Source organism: Rhinoderma darwinii, unplaced genomic scaffold (genome assembly GCF_050947455.1).
Source record: "Rhinoderma darwinii isolate aRhiDar2 unplaced genomic scaffold, aRhiDar2.hap1 Scaffold_131, whole genome shotgun sequence".
In the NCBI taxonomy this organism is placed as follows: Eukaryota; Metazoa; Chordata; class Amphibia; order Anura; family Rhinodermatidae; genus Rhinoderma; species Rhinoderma darwinii.
The window spans coordinates 1,626,193-1,632,536 of record NW_027461963.1 but is presented as its reverse complement, the minus strand read 5'-3'; the positions used below and the strand labels follow the sequence as shown (position 1 = coordinate 1,632,536).

The 6,344-nt window shown below is 43.3% G+C and overlaps 1 pseudogene; it reads right to left on the bottom strand.

Moving 5' to 3' along the window:
- Positions 1 to 201: 201 nt before the first annotated feature.
- Positions 202 to 4,564, bottom strand: LOC142699129 (syncoilin pseudogene; annotated as a pseudogene).
- Between the last annotated feature and the right edge of the window lie 1,780 nt (positions 4,565 to 6,344).

Below are 6,344 nucleotides of genomic sequence, written 5' to 3'. Positions count from 1 at the left end.
ACATCACTGTCCATATATGGACTGTGATGTCAGGGGAAACCCCAGAGCTGGAGTCCCGGAGCAGAGCGCTAGTATAGGCTCTGAAGCAGAGAACAAAGATTGGATCTAGCGCTGATATGGATAAAAAGGAGACTTCTTCCAAGTTTTATTTGAGTGTTTAAAAACAAAATCGGCAGGATAATTTCCTGGTACAGAGGGAGGGTCAATGGAATGAATAGCCTACACGTTTCAGACGCTTGCTGCGTCCTTACTCATGGCTTATGCTCTTAAGCCATGAGTAAGGACGCAGCAAGCGTCTGAAACGCTTATTTGTATGAAACGCTTAATGATGTATTTGTATATGCAGCTGCTTGTTTAGTAGTTCTTTTTTATACAATGGCAGAGATTGCAGATATACATTGCCATCAGTATGCATTTATTTACTGCTGTATAGTTGAATACAATCTGTTGTGTGTCAATTGCTAGTTCGGGATGGGTAGAGGCTGTAGTGTTTTTTACTGAGTTTGCAGCACTTCAGAAAAATGTCCACCCCAATGATCACTACTTTATCTCACATATCTGCAGTTCTCAGAACCCACAAAAACATTTACACTATGTTCACACTTGCATTTTGGCTTTTGTACATAATGAAAATCAAGCCGCTGTGCCGGATCCGTCGTATGATGGACCCAATTGACTTACAATGAGTTTGGTCAGGATGTCCATCGTTTTGACGGGAAGAATAGTGCTGCATGGCAGCGCAATTTTTCCTGTTAAATCTGATGGACATTTGGATGGAGGTTCAGAGCCTACAAAGCAAATGTGAACAGAGGCTTACATATATGAATTATATTAGTAGCTCTTTTACAAGATGAACATTTATGAAATCTGTCCTTGACTCCATCCATACCCTGTATAGCAGCACTTCTTCTTCCCTCTTCTTCTTCATGAGATTAATTTGCTCTTGTAGACTGCATTTCTGAGCCTGCAGTTGGCAGGCTTCTCCTTGGAGTGGCCTTATTTCCCCTCTTAGTTTTCGCAACTCTTCCTGCGCCTTTCTTAGGGCTTGTGTCCCTCTTTCAGCACACTCCAAGCGTTGAAGAAGTTTGGGCTCATAATGGTCTTGGAGGGTACTGTGTTGTTCCTCAGTCAGGCTTTGCAGGTCTGCAGAGAGCCGTCTTCTTTCCTGCAGTTCACGTGAGATTCGCCTGCGTTGTGGAGCTCTAACTCGCTGCTCTTCCCCCTGTCTCTGTTGAGTAAAGGTATTCCGCAGTTGGGAAATCTCCTCTGTCAACCGAGCTGCAACAGTCTCTAGTTCCTTGTGTTCTGCTGTTTTCTGAGCTAATTCCTGACGCCGATTTTCAAGCTGGTATTGGCAAGCTACACATTCTTTAGTCACTCGGAACAATCTGCGACGTATTCCTCGTATCTCTTCCTGCAAAGTGTCCCTCTCCAGTTCTGTCTGAGCCTTCTGTCCATATGCCTGCACTATTTCCTCATGTGCCTGTTGTACAGCTTCCAATGAGGGCTCCTGAAGTATGGCCAGCTCTCGTATGAGCTCATTTCGTTCCCTTTCCAAGTCTTCCACAGCTGCGATACAATACTGGAACCTTAGCCCAATGTCCTCCAGGGACAAAAGTTCCGGAGTGACTGGTGAAGGGGGACTAGGCACAGCAAGTACCCTAAAGAGACAGGAACCACCTTACGTAAATAAAACTGACAAACTTGTGTTTTTAGGAATGGATATATATACACATATATAATATATTACGCTCATAAAATCCCCCTATCCCAAGTAGGAATCTCAACCAAAATGATCATAACAAATAAAAGCTAATGCACCCCCGCCAAATTGGTAGATATGGCATATATAAAAACAACTCCACCAAATACATGCCCCTTATATACCACAAACAAATGTATATGGTGTATAGTAGTATCTATAGCAGGCACTTGGGAGCACCGGATACATGCTTGTTTGTTTAATTTTTCCTTTATTTTTTTTTAAACTGAGGAAACATAAATTAAGTGGTAGAAGCCGTATCTTTGCCTCTTAAAGAAATACATATAGAAAAACCCAAAGAGGTTGTGTGAATTATACATAGGTACTGGTAGTGGAGGCGGGGGGAAATCTGAAGTGGAATCTCAAAAAGACACAACTAAATCAGTCACATGAATCATCAGCAAATAGAGCATATTTCTGCAGTAATGCAGTGTCGTTTTCAACTTTCGTTTTTTTCTGCGGATGTAGTGTAAAACATTGATTGTAACAAACTTTATGTGCGCCAGCGGATTTGCATCAATTTTTACGACGTTTCTGCTGTGCAAACGCTGTACAAAATGCAACAAAACTCAACTTGTGGAATTTAGGCTTCCCATTCTATGGCCCAAACACGCAGCATCTTGCATTGACATGCTACGGATTAGAACGCCGCGCCGCAGAACACTTTCCACGCGACTTTTCTGTATTTTCTTTCTGCAGCATGTGGCTGACATTTGCTGCTACTGTAAATGCTATGACATTTTCACACAGAATTCGGTTGCGCAAATTCTGCAGCGTATCCTGCCTGTGGGAACATAGCCTAAGTTTCCAAATATTGTGGGTATATAAACGCCACAATTGCAGTTATGCAGTGATGTTAAAATTGTTCAACTAGACTCAAAAATCAGCTTGGCCAGTACTGTTTTAGAGAGATTCCCATTGAATCCAAAAATAATTATTTTTTTCTTGGTCTAAATTCCCTCAAAAACTGAACTTATTCCGGTGTGACGTCCGCTAACCCCACTTGTGTCCCATGAATCCGTTTAGGACTCCTTAACCCTACAAAGTCAATATTTTGTAAGGAGAAGAACTTTACCAATGACCAGTGTAAAGACCCTTCCAAGCAACTCTTTTTCCTAGACCCCTTTGAGAGGGACATGCAGGTTGATGAGGAGGGAAGGGTATATGGGTTATCTGGTCTAATCCTCAGGTTTTGAGTCCTGCTAAGCTTTAATCATTTTTATTATTCATTTTTCTTACAGTTCAATTTCTGTATGGATACTCAGTTTGCTATATATTCATGTTATACAGAGGAGCCCATAATACTATACATAAGAAGTTATACAGAAAGATGTTGTCCCATTTCTTCCCATTCCCATTATTAGAATTTCCTTCTGTGCTTCTTCTTTATGTAGAATCTCATCTTTGTCTGGGCCATTACGTGAACTGTTAGTGCAGCTGTTTATTGAAGACTGTCACACTCCCCAACCCCAGTGGTGCCATTTTATGCGCATCTTTCCATTCTGAGTGTGCATTTGTACAATCCTACCTTACATTGCTCCCCTATGTGGCACTTTTAATAACTTCCGTCTATCCTGCTTCAGTATCATATGTAATTCTACTTTCATTGCACCTGAACTTCTGAAAAAAAAAAAAATCCATTGTTTTCTACTCCTTAGGGGGGATTCACACGAGCGTGTATTCGGTCCGTGCGGGCCGCGTGGTTTTCACGCGGCACGCATGGACCAATACAAGTCTATGGGGCAGTACAGACAGTCCGTGCTTTTTGCGCAGCGTTTGTCTGCTGCGCAAAAAGCGCGACAGGTTCAATAACTCTGCGTATTTCGCGCATCACGCACCCATTGAAGTCAATGGGTGCGTGAAAATCACGCGCACCACACGGAAGCACTTCCGTGGGACGAGCGTGATTCGCGCAACAGCAGTGAAAAGGATGAATGAAAACCGAAAAGCACCACGTGCTTTTCTGTTTCCGAATATCCAAACGGAGTGTCTTTGCGATGAGCGAAGCCGGACAAGCGTACCGAACTTCACCGGGTTCGGCCAAACTCGTTTTGGCCGATCCCGGCAAAAAAATTATCGGTACGCGACGTCAGGAGATAGTCACTGTCCATGGTGCTGAAAGAGTTAAACTGTTTCAGCACCATGGACAGTGACTTGCGATCCCAAAATACATTAACCTGTAAAAAAAAAACGAAGTTCTAACTTACCGATTACTCCTGTCTCCTTCCTGCAGTCCGACCTCCCGGGATGACACTTCAGTTCAAGTGACAGCTCCAGCCAATCACAGGCCAAGCACAGGCTGCAGCCAATCACAGGCTGCAGCGGTCACTTGGACTGCCGCGTCATCCAGGGAGGTGGGGCCTGATGTCAAGAGAGGCGCGTCACCAAGGACGCGTCACCAAGGACGCGTCACCAAGGCAACGGCCGGGAAGTTCTCGGTAAGTAGGAACTTTATCTTTTTTTTTTACAGGTTTTTCGCTGTTGTGTTCGGCATTCACTGTCGAGGGTGCTGAAAGATTTAGCTCTTTCAGCACCTTGGACAGTGACGGGCGTTGACAAGCCTCATCTCTATGATGCCGGCTGCGCGAAAATCACGCAGCCGCGCATCAGACACGCATGACACACGCAGCTGTCAAATGGTTTTTGCGCTCGCAAAACGCTGCGTTGTTTGCGCGCGCAAAAACGCAACGTTCGTGTGAATCTGCCCTTAACCTGAGGCTGATACTACATCTAGGTGCTATTATATATAAAATCTTACCTCCCTTCTTGTGAGTTTTCTCCTTCCTCCTCCGGACTGGACATTTCATCTGGACAAACTGACTCCTCTGTTATAAATAAATGGTGCACAAGAGCCTGTGTGTAACGTCCCCCCCCCCCCCCCCCTTCAGAGGCAGGGCGAGACTTGTAAGCTGTCACTTTATCTTCCACATGCTTCACACAAAACTTGGGCCCTTAAGTCTAGCTGGGCACGCCTGAGATGACACTGCAGCTCTTTTCCTGGCAGAGCTATAGTTTACCAGGGGTTAATTTGTACTGTGCCAAAAATTTGAGGATTGGCTAATCCAATAGAAATCTGTCAGCGGCACCCAGTGTGCTTGGTCAGGCCCAGTGAGATGCCTGTTCTAGATGCAAGCACCAGCTGCAGCACCATTTCACATGAGCAGATTTTTTGGTGTAACAGGAAGAAAAATCCAAGCTATTTTAAGGATAAATGATATATGTGCAATGTCAGATGGGGCTTAACATAGAATCATTTATTCTAATCCTTGGTATTAGTAGTAATAATGGTAGGAATAACTGCTATATCACCCAAACACTGTAAAAATCTTTAATCTGCCATCTGATAATACAGAAAGTCTGATAGACTGGTACAACCTGATCTGTAATATCACAAAACCAATACATTTAGAGACACCCCTGTGATTAAACAAATGTCATGGTAGAACATTGTGGTTTAAAGATTTATAATCTTAGAGGTAAATTTTATATACTATGTTATGACAGTCCAATAATCCAGAATATTCGATAATCTGACAGTTCCCAAGGGGAAAAATATTTAAGGCTTCAACAAAAATGAAGTATAAATAATAAATATATTAACAATCTAAGGTAGGGATGTACAACCTTTTCTGGCCCCCACATTGTACGATTATAACACTCCCAAGAATCACAATAAAATTTAAAGGGGTATTTCCATATGAGGCATTTATGGCATGTGTGGGGGTTCCACATCTGGGATACCCACATATATAGTGAGAATGGGAATTCCCCTTTACTCCAGGAAAGACAGGGTGGCCGCACATGTAAGCAGTTATCTCCTTTGCAATTTATGAGAGTTATGGAAATACCTGAGCATGTCATAATGCCCATAAACTACAAAGGAGAGAGCCGCACACATGCACACCCACCTCTCCACCTTGCCTTCTCTCTGGAGTGCCGGACGTGTCCGACATTACTGGCATATCTTGTGGATATGCCATAAATGTCTCTGGTGGAAATACCCCTTTAAGGAAGCAATATTGGTAAAGTCGATGTAATGGTTTGCACAAGTCATAACACAGTAAGGCCCCGTTCACACAGAGTTTTTTTGCAGGCAAAAGAAATCTGCCTCAGAATTCCATCAGGAAATTTGAGGCAGATTTTGAACTGCCTGCACGTATTTTTCTGCGTTTTTTCAGTGAGTTTTGCGCCTGCGGCCATTAAAGCTAATGCAAGGACTGTGGGGAAAAAACAGTGAAAAACACTCAGAAACTAGCGCTGTAGGCTTTTTCTGGTCAGAGGCAAGAAAGGAAATTTTGCTTTTTTTTCCACGAGTGGCCAAAAGCCGCCCGGGAAAAAAACCACCTCTGTTGCCCATTGAAATCAATGGAGGGTGATTTTAACCGTTTTTTTGGTGCTGATTCCTACGCAATTTCTGTGTGTGAACTGACCCTGGCAGTTTTATCTGCTTAAAATAGAACTTATGCAGCCTCTTTTCCTACCATAACAGTGCCAGACACATAGTGGGAAATTTATGAAGCCCACTACACCACCATAGCAAAGTCGCAGAAAACTAGCGTAAATTACTGTGCAAATCTGCACC